Source organism: Protopterus annectens, chromosome 2.part1, assembly GCF_019279795.1.
Source record: "Protopterus annectens isolate FY-2018-M chromosome 2.part1, PAN1.0, whole genome shotgun sequence".
NCBI lineage: Eukaryota > Metazoa > Chordata > Ceratodontiformes > Protopteridae > Protopterus > Protopterus annectens.
The window spans coordinates 294,757,403-294,782,857 of record NC_056729.1 but is presented as its reverse complement, the minus strand read 5'-3'; positions in this window follow the sequence as shown (position 1 = coordinate 294,782,857).

Sequence of the window (25,455 nt, the reverse complement as noted above, 5' to 3'; positions counted from 1 at the left end):
ACTTGTAACAATTTACAATAATTTTTGGGATTGTTAAAGCTGTATAGGTAATATAATAAGAAAAGTATATTTATTGTGGTAAAACATGAATGTGACATATCATGGTTCTAATCATCTCTTTTCTTTTTTTTTTGTTAAACCCCATCCCTTATCTTGGGTTCATAGGTTCATAGGAGGTTACTAGGTTAATGACCCTAGGGCCTTTACAGGCCTAGCCATGTAGAAACCCATGTACCCTAATTGATCATAGTTAGATGGTCATTGTTAGCAGAGCGATTCTATGATCGGCACTGACTACCCCTGTCCAGGAGGCACATAGGTGCCACCTCCTGGAGTGAATTTATGGTCACCAATCCAGTTGTCAAGTTTCCACTTAAATAGGGTCATTGAGGAGCTCTGCTTCACGTGAAGTGACAGCTTATTCCAGAGGAGTGGTAATCTCTGGGAGACATATCTGTCTCTCCAACATGTTTTATTAATGTCACAGGCTAGGTTGATATCATGGAAAGAATGACTCTTGTCCCATTTGATTTGCAGATGTGCAGCATTTCCATTAGTGCAGAGTCAGAGACTGCTCTGTAGGCCAGGCACAGGTCACCTTTCAGCAGCCTGTATGATACAGAGTACAGTGACAGGGCTATCAAACTTTTCATGTAAGTCACGTTTTGAAGTCCCTGAATTCGCTTTCTGCAGGTGTCTAGCGAGATACATCCAGAAGACAGCATTGTACTCAATTAGTAGTCTAATAAGGGTCGAGTTATAACCTCCTTAATCTTGGATGTGATTCCCTTATTTATGAGATGTGCAACATAGAAGGCTTTCCTTACCTCTATGGACACATGGTGATCAAAGTTTATATTGCTATCAACCTGTGTTCTCAAGTCTTGCACCACTGGGTTTGAACTTAGAGGGGTGCTATCTATATCATAAATAACAAGGACTATTTCTTTGCCAAAGTGGATAATAAGGCATTTTTTTGCTTTTAGTTTTAGCCGGTAACTTTGGCACCGATCATTTGTCTGTGTCAGCACCTTCTGTAATATGTTTACATTGTTGGGGGACTCAGTGATTGTGTGTAGTTTGCAGTCATCTGCAAACCTGGTAAGCCACCAGCCATCTACTTTCACCTGGTCCTCAGAGAAATCGATTCCAAACAGTAGAGGGCCCAGCACATATCCTTGTGATACCCCACTGGTAACTGCTGATGGAGGTGGTCTCCTCAACTTTGACAGTGCGTGTTCCATTGGTGAGCCAGATGACTACCCATTCAGTGATGTATGGGTTAATCCCGAGCTGGAAGAGTTTCTCAATGATCCCTGAGTGGGGGAAGGTGTCAAAAGCCTTGGCTAAATCAAGATAGGTGGTATGTACTGCTTTGCCCTGATCCAGGAATTTGGTGACATTCTCAAAGAAGTCCACCAGATTTAATAAACAAGATCTTTCCTTGACAAAACCAAACTGGGTCAAGTCCTTGTTGCCTATGTCCTTGTTGATAAGGTCCATAAAGATTCTTTCCATGACCTTGCAGATAAAGCTGGTTAGGCTTATGGTTCGATAGTTTCCTTGGTCAGTTGATGAACCCCCTTTGAGCAAGGGGATTACTGTTGCTGTTCTCCACTCTGCCAGAACAAAGTGAGTGCTCAGACTATGGTTAAAGAGAGTGCAGTATGGTTCTGCTAGGTCTTATTTTAGATTGTTTAATAAAAAACCTGGGATGTTATCTGGTCCCATAGAGGCTATGTTTTTGGCCTTGGAAAGAGCTTTCATGATCTGTTATTTTGAGATACTCAGTAGAGGACTGGTGTCAAGAATGCTTTGGGGTATGGCTGGTTGGGATGGGGGTGAAATTATTACCAAATCTGTCAGCTAGCAGGCTGGCAATTTCCTCAGGTTCAGTGTGATTGGTACCATCCACTATAAGTTCAGCACAAAGTTGGGCATTCCCTTTTAGGTTTTGGATGTAGCTAAACAATGCATTATGGTTGTCTTAAGCTAGGAATGGTAATTTAGTCTTATAGCTAGTCTTAGAGGACTTTACAAGATATTTGATTTGCTTGTTCCAGCTGTGGATTTCTTTATGTCAGAAGTTTTGTTGTTTTAACATTGCCTAAAGAAGGCACTGTGGGGGAGGCAAGCATCTTTGCAAGTATCCAAAAGCCTTGAGGAGACAGGTGAAGGCCATCTTTGCCAAAGCAGCATGGTGTGTTGACAATGTCTTCCCAGACCATCAGATACTGGATTCCCCCAGAGTGATACCAGAAGCTAAGTCAGTTATTGAAATCAATAAATTTTTGTCTGTATTGTAGCATTATCTTAGGTAAAAGTAGAATGCTGCCTAGGGATAGGGACGTACCTGCTTGGGACACATAATCTGAGAGTTCAATCATGTCTCTTCCTATAACCCAAAGAGGTATGTCTCAAGTCATTCACCCAGCATGTATTATGACAGATTCATAATGGTAATTGTTGCTGAGTAACTTGAGTGCATGTGTGATTTGATAGATCCTGATACCTGACAGGTAGCTTACCGTGACCTTCTCCTTGTCCAATCTGGTGAGGGGGGACATCTGTATGTCTCACTATTGAGTCACTTATGACTAGGACATTAGATTTTGAAGTGTTTTGCCTTAGGGACTTAATTGTCGAGACACTGATATGTGTGTCATTATGTGTAGTGGTGTACACTGTTCATGTACCAGTATGTGTAGGTTGTTTGCGCTTGGAATGTCTCAGGTCTTTTGGTAGGCTCTTAATGAGTACATCCTCATATGTGGGTTTATGTGTCTTGATCTTATCTTGTGTAAGTGGAGAGGTATGTGTGTGGTGACAACTTGTTTGATGCCTTGTTTATTGTTATATGAGAGGACTGATTCAATTTTCATGGTATAGTTACATCTCTCACATGCTGTATTTGTTTTCTTTAGGAGCAAGTGGTTATACATGAGGCAAATTGCTACATTGTCTCAGGATGCCCATGTCAATCAGGCTGGCTGGAGAAATGCTAGGAAACTGACTGTCCATAGTAGCAGGTAATTTTTAAGTACTAATTTGTGAGAGGGCAAATTACCTCAGTTATTGCTCTAGGATTAACAAGGGAATTTATTGTATAGAAGATCAGGGATGAATAGTTGTCAGACACTGCTCAGTGCTCAGCTGAGTTGCCTGCAGTGCAGAAGTGTGCAGCTGTATTTCCCCCAGAGCAGCAGGGAATCTGGGAGGGTTTCACTGACTGGTGCCTAGAGAAAAATAGTTTCTACGTGTCTGCATCTATACAAGGCACCACTAACCAGTGCACAGCTATGAGCAAATGTGAGGCTTATATACAGGTGAAATTAAGCAGTTTTAAACTAGTCTACCAGTGGGAATCGCACAATATTCCTTCCTCCAGCAATCTCCAGCTCAGACAAGGCTATATCCACACTCTTATGATACAAGGGTGCAGAGGAGCCCTTCGTAATGTGAGATGGCTGGAATTGAGTTCAAGAGTATGAAAAACTGGCTAGATTCAACAAGTCTGGATCTAGTCCTTGCTAAATAAGCAATATTTCAGTGCAAAACAAGTGCAGGTAATAAGCATGCATAAACAGTAAAAACAATCAAAAAGGCACAAATATATGCAGTAAAAGAGTAAAATACAGATGAAAAAATGCAGATCACACCCAAAATAAACTTAATTTCTTGTCCTTAGCTTTGGATGGCTTGAATTCAAGCAGAAATTGGACATCTGGCAAGGGATGCCAAATGCAGATCAAATCTGATTATTTTTTTTCTGGAGGGTTCCTGGAATCACACCATTCTGATGCCATATCTTTCTGACAAGAAGCAAAATGTTTTTCAGCACAGGGAGGTAGATCAGCCACTGTGGCTCATTCTGCCAACTTTCCACTGGCTGCCACTCCAACAGCCAGCATCTCTGGGAAGTGGAAGCAACCTGGCAGTACAACCTCCAAAGCCCCTGCACTACCTGGCCCATGCAATGAGGTATGATGGTGCACTGGTACCCTCCAAGAGTATTGGTGGAGGTGGTGATTATGTCACCTGCCAGGAGCTGCCAAGGATGGTGTGGGATCTAATAGAGACTGGCTTTGGTTTCTGCTTCAGCTGCCTGGTAAGGTTGCTCATTAAAATAAACAAGAGACTCCCACATCAAGCAGTGCCACAGGGAACTGAGGAAGGGGACAGTGATGACAGTTCTGAGGGTGAGAACTGATTCTCACTGTTCTCTCACTTGACGGGTCCCCCAACCTTTTGTGACCATCACCGTCCTTGTGTCTGTTTTGTTTGCCCTGTTTGTCTGCATCTGCTACTCCCCTACCCTACCTACTTGACTCTCATATTCCTATGTCCCTTCCCCAATATTCATCTCTTCTTGAAATACAAAAAAAAAGGGGGGGGATCTGTAACAAAAAAAATAAATAAATAAATAAATAAATTGTCCCATACATAGCTCTCCACTATGCATAACACACTTATTTGATACAATTGGCTATACAACATTATGTCATTGTTGCCACCCATCTCTGTTGTGGTGACAGTCCAAATTCATCAAATGTTCTCTATATGTTCACATTATGGTGTTAAGGAAGTGGATATGTATGGTTCTTTCCTATTTCCTTCCTGCAGATTCCTTTATTGCTTCCCCTTTGTTTTTTCCGCTGCTTGCATTTCACCACTTTCCTATCAACCTCATTTTCACACCTTTAATGTAGTCAAAAAATAGAATCATGTACCACACACATGGCCATAAAAGACCCATAAAAAAAGCAGTCAAGTTTTTTGTCCCCTGCATTTGCATGGAGTTTGCCTTCACACCAATGACGAACAATAGTAAATTGATCTATACATCCTATGGCAAAACCTGTTGAGTTTTTACAATTGGCCACACTAGTACTGTTATCAGCACAATGCTGCTTAAACTTATTGCAATACAAGAACACAGAGTTAAAGCAGAGTAAAGGCACTGATTTGAAACAGTTACTCTGAAAGTTCTTTAGACTACTAAATGTAGCAAAATGCAGCTTTCTATCTGGAGTGTTGACATAAAGAACTTGACTGAAGTTTTTTTTTTTTGCCCATACTATCAAGGGTTCAATTCCAGATGTATCTCACATCATTTCTTATTGTGATGTTATATTTGTATGATATGTTTTCTCACCCATATCTTAACATTTGCCACAGTTATGAGTTCTCGAGGCAATATATTGAATATTGGCCAAAAAAATCCATCCCCACAACTATGGCATATTTATCCAACCTTGTTTTGCTTGTCGTAAGCCTGTTGTCCCTTTCCTAATGCTTCTCTACCCCTGTATCAGTCACTTTGTGATACACAGCATGGCAGCTTAATAATGAGAGCAGACTAAATCATGTCCATGAATGTTCCATTACATGAAACATTATAATGTTTATGTCCATCTTTACTTGTATTCACCCCTTCACTACCATCCCTCTTTATATGTATGTTTCTATTAGGCTAATGAATGTACAGGTCATTTCCTGGTTTTTGCATACTGACATGACTGCTGATGGATGATAGAAGCATGCTGCCTTGATTCAATACTTTATCAATGTCCCTGTGTGAGGTTTCAAAATTTGTTGTAGGATTCCCTTTGTGTCATATTCAGGTGATGATGGATGAAATGTTCATCTAATGTGATGTGGAAACTGTCCTTACTGTGAAGAAGCATACTGCACACACTTTTCATTATATCCATTCCTACACCAATAGCATATTTGCTCAGTCACACTAATCATTTCAAAAGATGTACCACCTCTTGTCATTTCTAGAAAGCTGTATACATAATTAACTTGTGATTTGCAGTGAGGCCTGCAAAACAGCTTCGAGTTGTACAAGTGTAGTGTAGAAGACACATACTTTAGTGTAGTGATTAACTGTCACATCTGCAGTCCTGATCGCATTTACTTAGCTAATGTCATCCTGAGACCATTTGTAAAAAAAAGTGAATGACCTGGATTTGAGCCCTAGCTCACATGTGCTCTGACCAGGAGCTCATTGCTGTTACAGACTATACCACAGAAACAACTAGGCAGTACCTGTATTTTCTACACTCCATAGTGTCCAGAGTGCTGATGGCCACACACTGCTGCTTAGCCTGTTTGTGTGAAGGAAGTTGAACCAAATTAAATTTTTCATGTTTTCCTTATGAAACAACAGCCGCAGGAAAAACAAATTCCAGCTAAAACACTTGAAAGTTTTATTTAAAAATATTCCTTAAAATAAAAACTATGTTTTCCTTAAGCAGAGAACTGCATTTGCTTGGTGCTTAACATCATGCAAACATGGAAAGCAACAGTAACAGTCATTTATGCAATAAAACTTTGGCCCCAACATTTCAATCATAGACTACAGCATCGACATCATAGTAGCTACCAGCTACTTCACGTCTAAGTCGAATTCCTGTAATTTGAATTATGCTTGTGCTAATACTTTGCTGTCATGCATGCATTCAGCTTCTTGGCGATGCACTTCATGAAGAGCTTACTTTGGTTACTGAGCTGTAATCTTCCATTACATGGAAATGCATTCATAAATACAAGAGAAGGGCAGTGACATGTGTGCTTGAATGAACACATAGCTTCTGATATTCATGTGTGCCCTGCATCAATGCACTTGCAAATGATATATCAGTACTTGAGCCATTGTCAAACAGACTCCAAAATTACAGAGCATAACTGCATTGTTGCAAGTTTATAGTGACACTTGACATTGGTCATCCATGATCATATCACATTGATATTGAAGGAGGACATTCATATGACTGCAGCATCCACTCCCTTTAAAGTACAATACAGTACAGTATCAGTGATCCATCTGCATATTGTGGGAGCAGAACCCACAGCCTTCTGCATCAAAAGCTAATATACTACCTGTTGTGCTACTAACAATACAAGCAACTTAGCATAAGTAGCACTAAACTTCTCTTCCCTTGAAGCTCTCAGCTCCTTGTAAAATCCACTTGAAACTCAACTAAATATCTCAACTTTGAAGCACAATAAATCTGGGGGGGGGGGCAAATGCCCAAAACCAGGGAAACATTTTAAATATTGCTTGTATAATCATAGAAAGTTGCTAGAATAATGTGTTTTGTGTTACCATGTGTTCCTGAAAGATAGGAAAACTGAAACTTAAAGGGCTATCATTATTTAGTGAATTCAGTTCTCAATGATTTGCCAGAAAACCACAAATTTTAAGAAGAACAGAACAAAAGTATGAGCCAAATATTGTGGAAAAATCTGAACAGTTGAGAACTATGGACTTAACTCCCTGAATCACAAATGGTGGTATGGGTGGAGAATTCAGGCTCTTGTTTGAGCCTAACACTAACCACCAGGTATACCTAACTGGGGGCATTTTACACACACACACACACACACACACACACACACACACACACACACACACACACACACACACACATACACACACACACACACACGGGAGCAGCATAACTCCTGCAAATAGCTCTGGCAGCACCAACGGAACAGCAGCAGCATAACTCCTGTAACACAGAGCAATAAGGGAACAGGTACAACTAGTTTAGTTAGTTTAACTTTCACGTGTGAATCCACATTAGTGTGAAAATTCCACTTCATTAATTTTTTCCGACAGGTCTTGCAGCTGTAAAAGTGGGGGGGGGGTGCTCCCCCTCCCTTTGGCTCTATGGTTCCCATGGATATTGTCAGTAAGTTCTATTAATGTGAACATACCTTCATTTGAATATGAACCTCCATCCTTCACTATTGTTTTTTTCAAAGTGGCGAGTTTGTGTGTGTGTGTGTGTGTGTGTGTGTGTGTGTGTGTGTGTGTGTGTGTGTGTGCGTGTGTGCGTGTGTGTGTGTGTGTGTGTGTGTGTGTGTGTGTGTGTGTGTGTGTGTGTGTGTGTGTGTGTGTTCAATTGACTATCAGTCTGTAGACAATTTTACACTGTGATTTGAGCCTACATCTATGTCACACAATCCTCCCAAGCTATTCTGATTAGCATACAGCCATGATGTCATCCTCTATAATGTGAACTCTGACAGTGTCAAAGTCAGCCATCTGTGGTGGTGCTAGTCTTATGCTGTATGGAATTCTGCTTGTATACCTACACAGATGTTGGGTTTGAGTCTGTCCTCAGTCAACTGGTGTGTGTTTGGTGGTATATTTAGGTAATTGTATGATGTTTGAGTTTCTTTTTATTTGACATAGAAGAACATTTTACATAGTTCCATGAATCTAACATCCTCATTTCCCTCTGTACACATACCACCCTTTCTGCAGAACACTAAGGATGTCATCATCTCAATGATGCATGCACACATCATAAAGCAGAGGCCATCCATTGCCCTGTGCAAGCTATACCCACACCACAGTATGTGTGATTGTTAATTCTGTCACGGGGTAGTGCATATGTCACATATGGACATAGGCAGTCTGTAATAAACTCAACGTCATACACAGATATGTACATACACCTACTATCTTCCATGACATAGATATAGAGATTTTGGTTTAAATGTTATAATAATAGCTATGATTGTATGTGCTCTTGACTGTTAGCCTAACAAGATCATGACCCTCTGAACGTTGCACATGTCAATGTTGTTGTCATCCACATGTGTTATGCTGAGTGTGGATGTACTATAACCCTACAACAGCGTATTCCAATCTGTGATTTGAACTACTGCATTGATGGTCCCTGCTGCCATTTGGTTGCATGCTCCTTCCATAAAAGCTGCAGTAATATGCCTCTTGAGAACTGATGACATGGGATGATGCTATGTATATTCTTGCCTTACTATAGCATGGTACATAGTTCTCATTCAACCATCACAGTGACAGCTGAAGTATGGCACAGGTGTGCATGTGTATACCTAGCATTTGGAAATGTTATCTGACATAAAGCAATATTATGTCATACTGATTATATGGGCACATATGCCTGGGTTCATCCACATGTTGTAATGGTGTTGTATACACAAACATATGACATATTGAGGTTCTCTTGCAACCTTGGAGATTTCATTCTATGCAGTATTATGTTGCTTTTCACAAGAATATACAGCGGTTGCCTAGCAGCATTGTGTGACTGTCAGAATTTGTGTCATTGACTGTTCTGCATGAACCACATCCACCTCAGTTGTAATGTGTCCGTATATGGTATAGAGACCCTCACCCACACATTTCCACTGATAAACTTACAGACATTTGATGTACAACTGATCTAATGATATGAAATAGATAGAGTTGTATGACTGTGTTAACAGTTCCACTGTGTTACATGTGATTCATACCCAATGTTGTATTTGGAGGTGATGCCACAAAGCATTTTGCAACTACATCCAAATTCTTAAGGGGAATACACAGCTATTAGCAGAGCTGGTTGTGGATGGCACCACCCATACTCAACCAGAGGAAATAGACAACTTGCTAGCTGATGGACTTGGATCAAACTTCACCTCCCTATCCCCATCAGCAGTCACCCAAAGTATACCTACCACCATTTCTCAGCCTATAAGCTCAAAATTGCAGGTCATCTCTGCCTTCTCTAAAGCTAAAAACATGGCCTCAATGGGCCCCTGACAACATCCCAGGTTGCCTTTTTAATAAACTAAAACCTGACTAAGCAGACCCAGTTAAATCCCTATTTAACCACAGCTTCCAGACAGGCTATGTTCTGGCAGAATGGTGGACATCAACAGTCAGCCCTGTGCACAAGGGGGGACCATCAACCAAGCCAGGGAATTATCGACCCATAAACCTGACTAGCCTCATCAGTAAGGCCATGGAAAGAATCATCATGGATCTTATCAACAAGAACACAGGTAATCTCCCTAGTCTTGACCCAACCCAGTTTGGATTCATTAATGGTAGATCACGTCTTTTAAATCTGGTTGACGTCTTCAAGAAAGTCACCAAAGCCATGGATGAGGAAAAAACTGTGCATCCCTCCTAACTTGACCAGGACAAGGCATTTGACACATTTCCCCACTCAGGTATCTTAGAGAAATACTTTCAATTTGGCATAAACCCCTACATCACCAGGTGGGTAGCCAAATGGTTCACCAACTGTACACATACTGTTAAAGTGGGCAAATTCATCTTTAGCAAGAGGTCAGCCACCAGGTGCGTACCATATGTTTCGGTACTACATCCTTTCCTGTTTGGTATTTATTTCTCAGAAGTCAAGGCAAATATAGACAGTCTTTGACTGACCAAGTTTGCAGATGACAGCTACTTGGGGACAATCATTGAATCCATGACTTATACTGATATACTGCAGGAAGGATTAATGCGCACAAATGACTGTTGCCAGAGCCATGGGCCGAAAATGAATGCAAAAAAATGCACAATTATTCCCTCTTGGAGAGCTAATACCCCAGCTAATTACAATATAGACAGCACACCCCCTAAGAATAGACCCAGTGGTACTTGAGTTGGGTACTCAGGTTGATAGTAATCTGAGCTTCGAACACCCTGTGTCTGCAGTGGTGAGAAAGTCCTTCTATGTGGCACAAGTCAAAAGTAAGGGTGTGGCATCAAGATCAAAGGACACTATAATTCCAATGTAATCATCACACCTCATCACACCAATAGTTGAATACAATGCACCCATTTGCATGTACCTCACCTGACATCTACAATAGCTGGAGCAACCCCAGAGTTTTCTCACCAGGAAGATATACGGTATAAAAAAACAAGTTGTACATGGAAAGATTTAAAGCCCATTCATTGTATTCTGTCTTCTACAAACTACTAAGGGGAGATCTGTGTCTGACCCACAGGGCAGTGTCTGATCTAGCCCTGATGGAAATGTTCCACATTTGTAAATCAAACTGCATGAGGGTGACTCATTGCAGGATCTTAACCTAGCCTCTAACATAAATAAATCATGTTGGAGAGATAGTCTCTCAGAGACTACCCTTCTCTGAAACTAGCTTCCCATTCATGTAAAGCAAAGCTCTTCTCTGACCCTTTTCAAGTGCAACTTAGATCAGTGGATGGGTAGTTGTAAATTTACTCCTGGTGTGGCACCCATGTCCCTTATGGACATAAGCAGTCAGTATTAGATACCATAGCAGAGGCTCATGCCTCTGTGAACTTCATTCATCTAGCTATTAAACATTGGTTAGCTTGGGTTAAATCTGGCTAGGCTTGCATGGGCTCTTGGGCCTTTAGCATAGTACTGTTCTATGGACCTATGAACATATGAAGCATAATTGTAGCTATATTGTGACTGTATTGCATCTCAGATCTACTGCTATATTGCATAAGTATTACCACTTGATAGTTTGTATGAACACGTATGGATGCATGTCAGGATTTCATGGCAGTATAGCATTTTCAATGGCGATGTCAGGGTGACAGTGATCATGTGGCACATATCTTGAGGTTTGTCATGTGGTTATAGAAGATGCTCCATGTATTGTTTGTTATGTGTACAATATTATAGTGACAGCTTCCTCAATCATTCAATATTTTTCTTTGCACTGCTGTGCTTTTTGTGCACATGGACATACTTGATACATTGCCATCATTCTCACATACTGCTGTACCATTCGTTATAATGGATCACTTCTTAATTCACACATCAGTTTCAGATGCTTCATCTTTCTGTGTTGCACCCAGTAAATACACAGTTCAGTGACAACATTGATGGCATGGGCTAGATTCTTGCAGGTGGTGATTATGGCTTATGTGTCATGCATATCTCTTAACAGGCCAGTTTTGGCCCTGATTTCAACTCCATGTTTAACACTGTCCCTCTTAAACCCACAAAAAGTGATAATTGCTGGGGAGATGGAGGTGAATTCCACTTACAGAATGCTGGCAGTCACTACAGTTATAGATGTCTGTTCCTGCAGAACACGTATAAGAAGTTACACTCATATATTCTATAAATGTTGCAGATTAATAATCATAATATTATAAAGGTGTTCATGATTGTGCCTGTTTCTCTCTACATTTGTCCAGGAGTTGCTATGTGTCCCTGATTGATTGAGAGATATGGTGACATGTCAGTCATATCCAAGCAAGTGATTTTGTAGATCTTCAGCATATGTATGCACCTGCAAATTGTATGCTGTTTTTACTAAATACCCTCTCCAGTGAATGCTGTTTATATCACAGCCATTCACTTCCATTGACATGTAACCTTGTGTGACTGTCACATATATGCTATCATGTCTTTTGATATAATATAGTTACACAGGAGTTTTGAACAGCAGTAAGTACTGTGCTGTCTACATATGTGCTAAATGTTAAGCTACTGACTTATCCTGGAAGTCTACATACACTGACATATCTTATTTTGGAGGCATCATATTCCTCATGCCCTCTTCCACTTTATTCATTCCTGTCATTCACGTATGTGCCCATTTTCACCAGCACACTTTCCCTGCCTAGTGTATGTTTCCTTGTATTTGCCCTTGTCTTTTAACCCCCTCTATTATTTCATTCTGCAAATAATATTGTAGTGTATATTGCACTGGGTGCACTTTTCTTTACTGTGTTATTGCTACTGGTTTTGCAGTATTTGCACCCCTGGCATTCATTGGTTTCCAGCAAATTTGACCAATGGCAAACTTTAATGCATTTTCTTTCTGAGTTCATACTGTCCTGCATGGTTTCCTGGATAGCAACAGTGTTGCTGGCCAGAAAACCATATTTGCATTTGTGTAAGTGTGATGAGCAGCATGAATATGTGTTTAGAGCTGCTGCTCATGGTCTAACATGTAAACTCCATGTAGGCTTCATGCAAAGCCTACACAGACTTTATTGAATCTCCAGGATAAGTTCTGAGGTTGAAGGCTCTTATGTTGCATTTTTCAGCTGGTGTGATATCTCAGTCTTCTTAAAGGCACCTTTGTACAACACTAAATTTAATGTATTTTCAAAAGGAATGTCTGCAGATTGCTAACTTTGATTGCTAACTTTTGTACCTATTTTGCTCCATGTCTCCTTGTTCAGAAAGCTGGTATCTCCAAAATGTTTTGATACATTCTCATTACATTTTTAGTCAATATTCATTAGATATTTACATATAAACAGTTTTAGATTATGTTCCTTTCCTTAAATGAAAATTATCAGCTGCATCATGAAATTAAATGAAAACAAATTGTTTAGGTCATTTTATGGTACAATGTATTTAAAGTAATGTGAATGTTACTTTAATTCAGTAATACGTATTCTTTTTAGGCCTGAAGTCACAACAACATTTTATGTTTTTGACAGTGTTTATATTTTTACTCTAAAGAAAAAATATTTTTTAAACTATTTTTATAAATTTTGTGGTTTGTTAATCTCAAGAAACCAATCTGGTCTAAATTTGACCTTACCTACAAATTCCAATAATACTTCAGATTTTTCAACATAGTCTTATAAGATTTTCAGGATAAGTCAGCTGGATAGTCAAACTTATGCAGCATATTGCATGAGCAAATAGTTTGTAAGGCAAGCACACAGTTTAATCTCAAAGAGGTGCATGACTGTCAGAAAATGTAAAGTTTGCGTTTTGCCATAACAGTAAAAATGACATATAAAGTGCATAAGTGGAGTCCTGTAGCCTGACTGGCTGATGCATATACATGAAATGCGAGTGATGTATAGATAAAACAATACCGTCTACTGAATACTATTAAATGTCAGTTTATGTTATTTCATTCACAGGTGTGATTCTCTATCACAAGGATAGCTTTTACAGTGTGGTAGAAAACAAATTATTAATGCATGCCTTAAAACAAACTTTCAAAGGAATGAAACAATATTTTCATGTACACATAAACAAATCAAAATATAAAGTATTGATTACAAATATCATTACAACTCTCAGGTCCATTTCACACCTCAATAAAGTCCTGTCTATGACCAAGATGACCTATATTTTGTTTATTAATTATGTTCTGATGACCAGGGTATAGGCCTATGGAGTATTTCAAAGAAGACCTAATATAGTAGTCATAATGACTAGAAAACATTGACAGTAGCACCAGGAAAATTCCTTTCTTCTTATTACTTCATTATTCATCTCCTTGCACAAGAGGAGCTGGGAGAAGATGGATGATGGGGAAAGTATGTGTGTGTTTTTTGAGAGATACTGTTACTTTGAGCAATGGAGCAAATCTTTGTTCACATGATATTGTGGTAATAGAATTGCAGAAAGGTGGGTTGAGGGATTCTCAGCTGGTGGTAAAAGAGGAGTCAGTAATGGAGACAATGGAAGTGACTATGAATTTATTTTATTTATTTATACTTTGTTGACCCAATAGGCTAGTAACCTCTTTTCAAAGAAGATCTGAGGTGTTATTTATACTACTAGTAGAAAATTAGGCAAGGATATCAGGAAGCTATCTCTTTCATAGGATCTTTAACATCCGCTGAACTATCACTGACTCAAACAAATGGGAACTTGGTTTAACATCTCATCTAAAGGATGACACACACAAGTTCAGTGCTTGCCTTATTTGGCAATGCAGTGTCTGAAATCATTCCAGCTGGTGTGGGAAAAGAACATACAGCCTTCAGCACCAAAGACAAGTATGTTACCTGTTGCTCCACTGACACTACGATGAAGTGCCTAGATGAGGCACTGACAGTATCAGTGACAGTGGTTGCGTCAGATGAGATTTCTGAGGAAGTTAACAATAGATTATATAATGGAAATAGTACTTTAGCTTGCAATATGGAAATAACACATGCACAGCTGCAATTAACATAAGGCAACAGATGTGGGCAGAACTGCAACCAAGGAAACGTTTGACATGATTCAAATTTTCAGGTGAAGGTATTCCAAATAGATATGTTTTTGGATGGACTACCAGTATGGTGTTGCCTGTAGTTCAAATTAGTACAATAGTGCTCTAAGAAAATGAGCCGTTTTATGATGTTAACTTTTAAAACAAGACTGTTCTTTTCAATGCCAACAGAACATTTTGGGAATGGCAGGAAAATGCATCTCAGTACAGATATAGGTTTAAAACTTATTGGCAGTCTGCAGGAAGAAGGGTTGATATATAATTCTTATTTTTTAACATTCAACAAAACTTATGGTTAGATGATCTTTAGAGATCTTATGATAAAATGTGCATTCAATCAATAAAATGTGAGATTCAGATAGTTTTAAGACTAGGAACAAATACCACCAAAATAAAAAAGACAAAAAATACCACTAGTTAGTGGTATTTTTCTAGTTTTAAGACTAGGGGCTGAATTGTATATTTAAAGTTAAACATGGAAGGGGGGAAATGTAATGCATATTCCAAATACTTTGATGGTAAATAGTTACAGAGGGACCATGTTTTACCATGACCTACCTAAAGATTTTTATTTTGTGGATTATTTGATCACTTAGTAATACTATATCCATGAAAAAGATATTAAGTACTTGGGTGAGAGGGCAGATGTTTATTACATGTACTCCAGAATGCCTGAGATGCAAGAAACGACATTTACATGTGGACTCTAAGGAGAATTACGGGTTCATAGGTACTTACTAGTCAATTGATCTTTGAGGATCTTTAATAGTTTAGCCATGCATTCCCATGATGCTTTTAGCCTTTATATTTTAAGTACAAGTAACTCAGACCTGAGCAGGACATTTACATATTGCCTCTACCCAGGAAGGACATACGAGCTAAAGCAGGGTAAATGTATGGTTACCATCCAGATTATGTCTGAATAGTGCAAAAGAAGCACTTTGATTTATGTGAGGAGGAAGATGATTACAAAGAAGTGATATTCCCTGTGATACATATTTATCCCTCCAACATGTTCTATATATCTTTCAAAAGAAATTTAGACCTGTTGAGTGAGTGTTTATGCTTCCAATTGACTTATGAATGTACAATAACTCTGACAGGAGTTGGACTGTTGTACGTGGGTCAGATATTGCCTCTCAGTAGCAATGTATAACACTGATAAGAGGGACAAGGCTTTGAAATAGTTGGCTTAGTTTTATGGTTTAGGCCCTTGATTTTCTGAGTAAGAAAGTGTTATGGCTATTTAAGTTGTGTCAAATGTTTGGACAGCAATGTACTAAAAAGACAAATAACCAGCATGGCTGCCATGACCATAAAATTAAAATAGATAAGTTTATTAAGAACAAGGATAAGTGTTTTCATGTTCACAAATGCTTCATCAGATCCACATATTTCTTAAAACAAATATTCTCACATTTAAAACAGAGACTATCCAGTCATGTTGCTCATGAATTAAAGAACCAATGAAATCATAGAAACATTATGTATATAACTTCCTCCTTCTCAAGGTGGGTTTTAGACAAACATTTGCATTGATGCCTGGGAATTTTTGAGCTTGTAGTATATCCATTTCAGCTCCAGGTTTTCAAAATACATGTTCCAATCACCCCCCTAGGGTTCACCTTTACATATTACAACACCCTAAAGGAGAATCTATATTGTGGATTCTCTTGTATATGTTTTGCTAGGGCATTCTTAACATTATGTCTCCTGTTATCATAAAGATGCCTCAAAATCCTATCTTTAAATTTGTGTACAGTTTTCCCTACATAGAAGCAGGAACAGGCTCTGCACGTGTCCAAATATACCACATTTTGAGTCTGACAGTCTGCATGGAACCTGGGCTTAAATGTAAAATCAAATCCTGGATTTTGGAATTGTTGTTCCCGGGTAATAACAAAGCAAGCTTTACATCTATGACAATGTACTAAATGTACTAAAGGGGGCACTATAATCAATGGTTAGCCTGATAAGTACAGAATACAGATGAATAAGCAAATCCTTAGACCTGGGTGCCATACCCTTAGTAATAAGCTGTGCAATGGAAAAAACACTTTCTTAAAATAGTGGATACATGGTGATCATAGGATTGTCCATTGACTGCATGAGTTCACAAGTCTCTAACTACTGAATGAATTTCATGGGTGTGTTGCCAATGTGATAGTTACACGTGACCTCTTGCTTGCCAAAGGATACTATTATAAATTTCTTGGAATTCAGTTTTAGTCTATTGTTTTGATTCCAGTTATTTTTTTGAGAAAGGCCCTCTTGGAGGATCTTGGTGTACTATGGGGAGGTTATGATGGCACCAGGTTTATAAAATGTGCAAATGTGGTCAGTCATAAATCCTTAACATATATATCTGTGGCATGATTATGATTCCTATAACTGTATCATATGCAGATGATATGCTTTATGCAACCAATGATGAAAAAAGTATATAGATAATGAAAAAGTTTTAGCAAATTTATTAAATGAGATAGGGTTAGAGTTCATGCTGTAAATTAAATAAATAATGAAACTGTCCTTTCTCTTTTCAATCTACTTTTCCAGTTTTGGTGTGAAGATGACAAGGAGGGAGCCTAATGGTGAAGGACAGTGATATGGATCTACAAGGAAATTGATGTGTATTTCCAGATCTTTGCAGCTTTTCAGACATGCTAAGTTATATAGCTACATCTATGAAATATGTGAAGTTTATGGGAATATAAAATGTTTGAATAATGCAGAGTTGGTAGAAAAGTAGAGAGAATTTATGGGAATTAATGAAAATTACAAGACAGCAGAAGACATGTGCTATTACATATATGAAGAAAGACAACTTTAAAAATTAGTATTGCTATTTAAATGGTGGTACATGGGGACTGTGCATCTATTTCTGGAAAAGTTAGAGGCAGAAATAATGTTTTTAGTGACTTAAAGTTCAGAACAAAACCTGATAAAAACAAAGCTACAGTATGAAACTGATGAAGTGGGTTAGTTTTTCAGTTCATTACATTTATGGAGAATATTGGATATTATTATGAAGGAAGGGATTGTTGTAAAAATTAATATAAAGAAATGTTGAAGCATTTGCAACTGATATTGAGGAGAGAAATAGTAAAATAGTAAGAAAGGAAGAGATTGAATATAGTGGCACATTTTGGATTATTTTCTGCTTAAACTTCTGAGCTTTGTCTGGCTAAGACCTACCTGCAATCAACTGGATGTATAAGTGAATTTAAGTAAATCTTTATCTGCACTTTTTTCAAATAATACAGCATTTAAATTGATTTATTTGTGTTATATTGAATACTATCTAGATGGAAGTTGTGGCTCTGTTTTTTCAGTTAATGCTTGTTAGAATTTAGTGCTTGTTAAAATTCCTGCATAGCCAGTGATAAGTGGGGGTAGTTTCACTTCACTGATATTGGGTTTCTGCCTTATATAACTGATACATTTTGGATTATTTTCTGCTTAAACTCTGAGCTTTGTCCGGCTAAGACCTACCTGCAATCAACTGGATGTATAAGTGAATTTAAGTAAATCTTTATCTGCACTTTTTTCAAATAATACAGCATTTAAATCGATTTATTTGTGTTGCATTGAATACTATCTAGCTGGAAGTTGTGGCTCTGTTTTTTCAGTTAGTTCCCCACCATCCCTGATTTTGTTTTGGTGTTAATCTTGGTGGCTTTGAAACTGCCCACCCCTCTTGTAAATTTGCATTTGGATACTCCTCCAGGGCCCATCTCATTGGCTCACTTAAAAAAAAATGTGCACTTTATTCATCTGCTTTTACTGTATTTGTGTTTCTTCCTACTTTATTACTGTATTTTGCTTTTGCATCATCTTAAAAGTAATCAATTGTATTTATTACTGCTTGGTCTAACTATCATTCTAAGCCTTTTGGTTTAAGCACTTGGGCTTCAGACCAGTTGTTTTACATTAAGAAGGTTTGTGGTCTGCACTGTTGTGGCAGGACAGGTAGCTTACATCCTTGTAAGTTGGGAACTGCTGATTGAAGGCTCAGTGTCTGTTATTCCAAAAGTGTATTAGTTCTGGTTTAAGTACTTGGGCTTCAGGCTAGTCATTTTACATTAAGAAGGTTTGTGGTCTGCACTCTTGTGGGGGGAGAGGCAGGACTCTGCCCTTCTGAGCTGGGAATATCTGGTTAGAGGCTTATAGTGCCTGCATATTTGAACTGTTTCTTACTGAAATTGGTGTACCTTGTTTGCTGTTGCATAAACTAGATTCAGGCCTGCTGAATCTAGCTTTGTTTGTATAACTTGAGCACTAGTCCAGGCCTTCATTTTTGGAGAAAGTTCCCATGCACCCCAGCGGCAGGAGTGTGCAGTTAGAACTTGTCTGATTGAAGACTACAGGAACAGGGCTCAGTTTTGAGGTTTTTTTACTGGTTAATTGGGTAATTTGTTTAAAAGTCTTTTCTGATTGCTTGTAGTCATTTAAAGCTGTTTTAAGTGTATTTTTTACTGTTTGTAGTCGTTTAAAGCTGTTTTAAGTGCATTTTTTTACGGTTTTTGCCTTATTTTTCATAAAAAAATTGTCCTTGTTTCCCACCTTTCTAAGCTAGTATAGTCCAATTTTCAGGCTAGTGCTGAATTCAGGGCTGTGTTACAACTTCCTGAGTTGCCCATACCTTACTTGGATAGAAGGAGGTTTCTCTGTTCACCTATGAGAGAGGGAGCTTTGAGCAGCCATCTGTCCCTGGAGGAGTGGTTCCAGCCCAGATGTTAGTAGTTTATAGGCCATTTTGGGCTAACTTATATGTCTTTCATTTCCCTGATGTAAAAAAGGCATTTGCACGGTTTTGCACATCGGGGCAGCGCCGGTTAACTAGGGCTAAATTATTCCCGGCTCCACCAAGTCTCCTCTTCAGTTTTTACATTGAAAGTAGTCTAACTCTCAACCTTGTTTCCCACCTTTCTAAGCTAGTCTAGTCCAATTGTCAGGCTAGTGCTGAATTCAGGGCTGTGTTACAACTTTCTGAGTTTCCCATACCTTATTTGGATAGCAGGAGGTTTCTCTGTTCACCTATGAGAGAGGGAGCTTTGAGCAGCCATCTGTCCCTGGAGGAGTGGTTCCAGCCCAGAAGTTAGTAGTTTATAGGCCATTTTGGGCTAATTTATATCTCTTTCATTTCCCTGCTGTAAAAAAGGCATTTGCACGGTTTTGCACATCCGGGCAGCGCTGGTTAATTAGGGCTAAATTATTCCCGGCCCCACCAAATCTCCTCTTCTGTTTTTCCCTTGAAAGTAGTCTAACTCTCAACCTAAGCACTTAAAAAGCATCCTACAGTCCAGCACTTGCTCAGACCTAATATCAATATACCCCAACACTTGATTACCCAGCAGGGCAAGGCTCATTATTTACCCCTCACCAAATAAGTGACTAAGCAGCTCATCCTACTATTCAGGTATGACCAAAGGGCAATTTCAGGTATATTCTCCAGTCCAGCTGGTGAACCTGGGTATCCTGAGGCAATGTTACATGTACACAGACAACCCTATCCTCTTACCACAAAACATTAACATATGCAAGAGATGCAATTATATAGCTAAATTGGAGGCTAAGCTCTCTCCACCCAAGACTGGAACAGGCAGTCATGAGGAGAAGGTTAACACTTGCACCACACCTCCAGCCTCACAACGACATACTAAACCAGCACTGGCAAAAAATACACATAAATATGCAAAATCATACTCGAAGGCTCTACATAAAAACCTGCAAAAGCATCAGAGACCTCCAAAGCAGACACACAAAAAACTGCACCTCCCATCACAAACCAGACAGCACATAAAACACAAAATCAGTGTGCTGCACAATAACAGCCCATAAGATGAAATAACATACCTAACACAGTAGTAATAGACGACTCTATAGTCAGGCACACTGACGTCCCACTCACTAGGCTGGACAAGGAGAAGGTTACTGTTAGCTGCCTGTTGGGAGCCAGAATCCACCACATAACACAAGCACTCAGGTCACTCCAGAACAAGTACAAATATGACTCTGTCATTGTTCATGTTGGTGTGAATGACCTGAGATGTACCTCCCTGGACTACATGAAAAGAGACATGGAAGAGCTCTATGATCATGTAGCCCAGGCAGGTATGACCCTGACCCTGAGTAGCATCCTGCCCTCACCAAGAATGATACCGCAGTATAAAGAAAAAATTATCAATTTCAACAATTGGCTAAGCTTCTGGTGTCATTCAAAGGGGATCGAGTGTCTGTCAGCCTGGGACAACATGCTCGACAAGCCTCGTTGCTTCACAAGAGATGGCTTGCACCTGTCACCCCCTAGGCTTTCGAATACTGGCCAAGGCTCTTGCTGCCCCCATAGTGCCTTTTTTAGGCAAGGCTCAAAAGTCAAACCCACCTCCATAAACAGTACCAATAAAAAAATGAGGGTTATGCTACTCAACGCTAGGAGTTTAAATCTCAAAATGCACATGCTTGAAGTACTCCTCAGTATGGAGAACGTCAACATCTGTGCAGTAACTGAAACCTGGTTCAAGGCTCCACAAAGCACCCCAGCACTACTGGGCTACAACTCATACCACACAGTTCGGCCACAGAACATGAACCGAAACACAAAAGGAGGGGGTGTATCCATATTCATCAAGGATACCTACACCTCCAGGTTAGTGGTGCAGCATGATACCGCTGAGATCATCCATGTGCAACTAATATCGAGCAAATCTGCAATGCAAATTGTGGCCTGCTACAGATCACCCTCCATGACCTAGGACACCCACTCCGCCTTTCTGGAGACGAAAACATGAAGGTCCTACCGAACACCCTGATATTGGGCAATTTAAATTACCCTACCGTTAACTGGGAAAACTACTCAAGTAAAAACTCCCAGGTCCATCGCTTCTTGGAATTTATCAACTCAAATGCCCTGGATCAGCTGGTAAACTCTCCTTCCAGAGGTGAAAACATATTGGACCTGGTCATCACCAACATGGGCGACAGGTGTTCCGCACTGGAGGTCAACCCGTCACTGTTTAGATTAGACCATAAACTAATCACTCTGGATGTCCATACCACACCACCAACCCCAACCAAGGAAACCACAGTGAAAAACTTTTCTATAGCAAACTTCACCTTACTTAAGACAGAGGTGGTAGGTTTCACAGCCCCCACGCTAAAGGATAACAGTGTCCAAGATGCAGGAACTTTTACAAATGCACTCTATGAGCACCTACAAGGATGCAATGATGGTGCCTTCCCTAGCAAAACCAAGACTCACTCCTCTAAGAGAAGAAAACTAGTCTGGTGGACCCCTGCCATAAACAGGCTATACAATAGAAGGAGGAAACTAGTTGAGAAAAAAAGCAAATCCCAAGAAGGAAAGACATCCGTCATAAAGTCATCCAAGGCTAACTTCAAAAGAAAAATAGCCAAGGATTTGAAAGATAACCACAAAGCCTTCTTTAGCTAGGTCAAGAATCTAAGTGGCAACTCGCAGATATGCTCTGAGCTAGTGCAAAATAGCACAAAACATACTGAACCTACTGATATTGCCAACATCCTGGCAGATAGATTCAGTGCAAACTTCACCTCCCTCTCACCCCCAAAAGGGCCCACAGCAATACTGGAAAAGTGTAGTGTCCTGGAAATCACAGATGCACAGGTGAAAACAGCCCTTTCAAAAGCCAAAAGCACAGCGTCAATGGGGCCAGATAATGCCCCAGGCTGCGTCTTGCACGAACTACAGAATGAACTAATCCCCCCCCCCCATCTAAACACACTGTTTAACCTCAGCCTCTCCACAGGCTATGTGCCCATAGAATGGTGCACAGCAACGGTTGTTCTGCTCCACAAAGGAGGGGCCACAACTGACCCTGCTAACTATCGCCCCATAAGCCTGACTGGATTGGTCTGCAAGGCTATGGAATGCATCACCATGGAACTCATTAACAAAGATACTGGGAACCTCCAAACACTTGACCCGACCCAGTTCAGCTTTGTTAAGGGCAGATCATGCCTACTAAACCTGGTTGACTTCTTCGAGACAGTCATCAAGGCCATAGATGAGGGGAATGTGGTTCACATAGCCTACCTTGACTTCGCCAAGGCTTTTGACACCATTCCCCACTTGAGAATTATAGAAAAACTCAGCAGCCTGAACATAAATCCCTACATCATGAGATGGGCTGCCAACTGGCTTACAGACAGAACTCACATGGTACGAATAGCGGGCTCCAGGTCAACTCTAAACCAGTTACAAGTGGTGTCCCACAAGGCTCAGTCCTGGGACTCCTACTGTTCGGCATATACTTCTCAGAAGTACAGGCAAACACAGGAGGACTATGGCTAACCAAGTTCACCGATGACTGCAAACTGGGAGCCATAATTGACTCTCCGGCTGACACGGACATTCTCCAAAAGGGCCTTACTGAGACAGACACCTGGTGTCAAAGTCATGGTCTCAAGCTAAATGCCAAAAAATGCATAGTCATCCTGTTTGGGAAAAACAAAACACCCATGAATTACCACATAGGTGGCAGCCCCCTTAATACAGAAGAGGTAATAAGAGATCTGGGGACCCAGGTAGATAGTAATCTCTCCTTTGACAATCATATTGCCAATGTAGTTAGGAAATCCTTCTAGGTAGCCCATCTAATTACTAAAGGGTTAGCATCTAGAAATAAAGAGGTTATAGTGCCCCTCTACTCGTCACTCATCCAGACCCATCATAGAGTACAATGTCCCATTTGGGATGTACCTCACAAGACACTTCCAGCAGCTGGGAAGACCACAAAAGTACCTCACCAAGAGGATTACTGGCCTCAAACATATGTCTTATGCAGCCCGACTGGAAAAATTCCAGCTGTACTCAATGGTATATCGCTTATTCAGAGGTGATCTCTGCCTGACTTACAAAGCCATGTCCAACTCAGAATTGATGGACATGCTCCATCTAAAGAAATCCAAGTTACTATGAGCCATTCGCTCTAGTGAGCAAAACCTTGCCACAACAATAAATAGAACATGCTGGAGGGATAGATTCCTGTCACAGTGACTCCCCATACTTTGGAACAAAATTCCTAACTGCATTAGGCAGAGCCCCTCACTAACACTCTTCAACAGAAACCTTGATGAGTGGATGGGTAACAGAAAATACACCCCTGGGATCACTTCATTGGCTCTTCTTGACAGAGGCTAAGTTAATTAATCAATGGGGCGGCGAAAGCTGACACACTCTGGCTAAGGTTATAAATGCCCTTGGGCAGATAGCCTAGTACCTACCTATGAGCTTTTGAACCTATGAATATAAAATGAAAAATGGCATATGGCAAGAAGAAAGTTATAATATGAAGAAATGGTATGGTAAAATTTTAAACAATGTTTATTTAGAAGAACATTAGAATAAATTAGATATAAATTTAAAAATAAAGTATCAATAAAAGAAAGAAAATATTTCAAAATGATGTGAAGCTATGTTTGGTTTTGATGAGATTATCACATAAAAGGTATCAATAAAAGGAGTCATGAAACATACAAAGCTAAGGAGGAGATTGCGTGCTAATTTACACCCATGCCCATTCGTTAATCAGGTAGGCCAACTAGACACATAGTCTCTTTTCGAGGATGACCCAGGAGAAATGTCTGGTTAAGTGACTTGCTCAAGGTCACACAGCTGGGAAATGACGGTTGAGGGAATAACATCCTGTACTTTAACCCACTGCATCAGCTGATGCATAATATGATTTAAGTGGTATGGACTAGAAGTAGATAGTAACACATTTTTTGAGTGTAATAGGATTAAGCATTTCTTTGAAAGAAATTGGCTATCATTTCAAACATAGAAAAGATTTTAAGTTTGAGAAAGATTGTTTTGGGAATTTATGAAAATGGTGAAATGAGAGGATGGATAGAGTAAATATAAATGTAGGCAGTATATTATGGATTATGCAAAGAAAGAGGAGCCAAAGATACTCCATAATAAAATGAGGAGGTACTGAAGATGTATTGAAATAATATATTTGAAATATGAAGTGAGTGTTGGGATGTTTAAATGTTAAAAATGTTGTAAATTAAATAAATAATGGCTCACTGTCCCTTCTCTTTTCAATCCACTCTTCCAATTTGAGTGTGAAAATGATAAGGAGTGAGAGCCCAATGATGAAGGACTGTGATATGGATTTATAATAAAATTGATGTGTATTGCCAGAACTTTGAAGCTTTTCAGACATCCAAGTTGTATATCTACATCTAGGAGATATGACTTCACTGCTAGTGAAATTGCTGAGAGCTACAGGTTCAAAACCTATCACCTTGTGGAGTAAGGTAAAGTAGGAGCTAAAGAGTGAACTGGAGGCGTAACAATATGAGATGTGACATATCTATATATTACAGATGTAAGGTGGTAATGTGGTGTCAGGACTGGAATATTACTCCAGTCAACACTAAACAGCAAGAGGAGTGCAGTACTGATTTTGTATGTTACAGCTGTGTACATGGAGACAGAGAGAACTGTGGAAATTTAACACACAAGCTACTTACTATCCTTTCATTGTTTTAATGACTTGGTTCATGACACTCAATGGTTTTGAGTGAAGGCATTGCAGCCATTAGTGTTCCTGGCTTTATAGATGCATATCCTTATGCACTTGGAGAAAGATGCCTGCTTCAAGGTTTACTTTAAAAATTAAACTTGATATTTGTGATGAAAATTCATTTAAC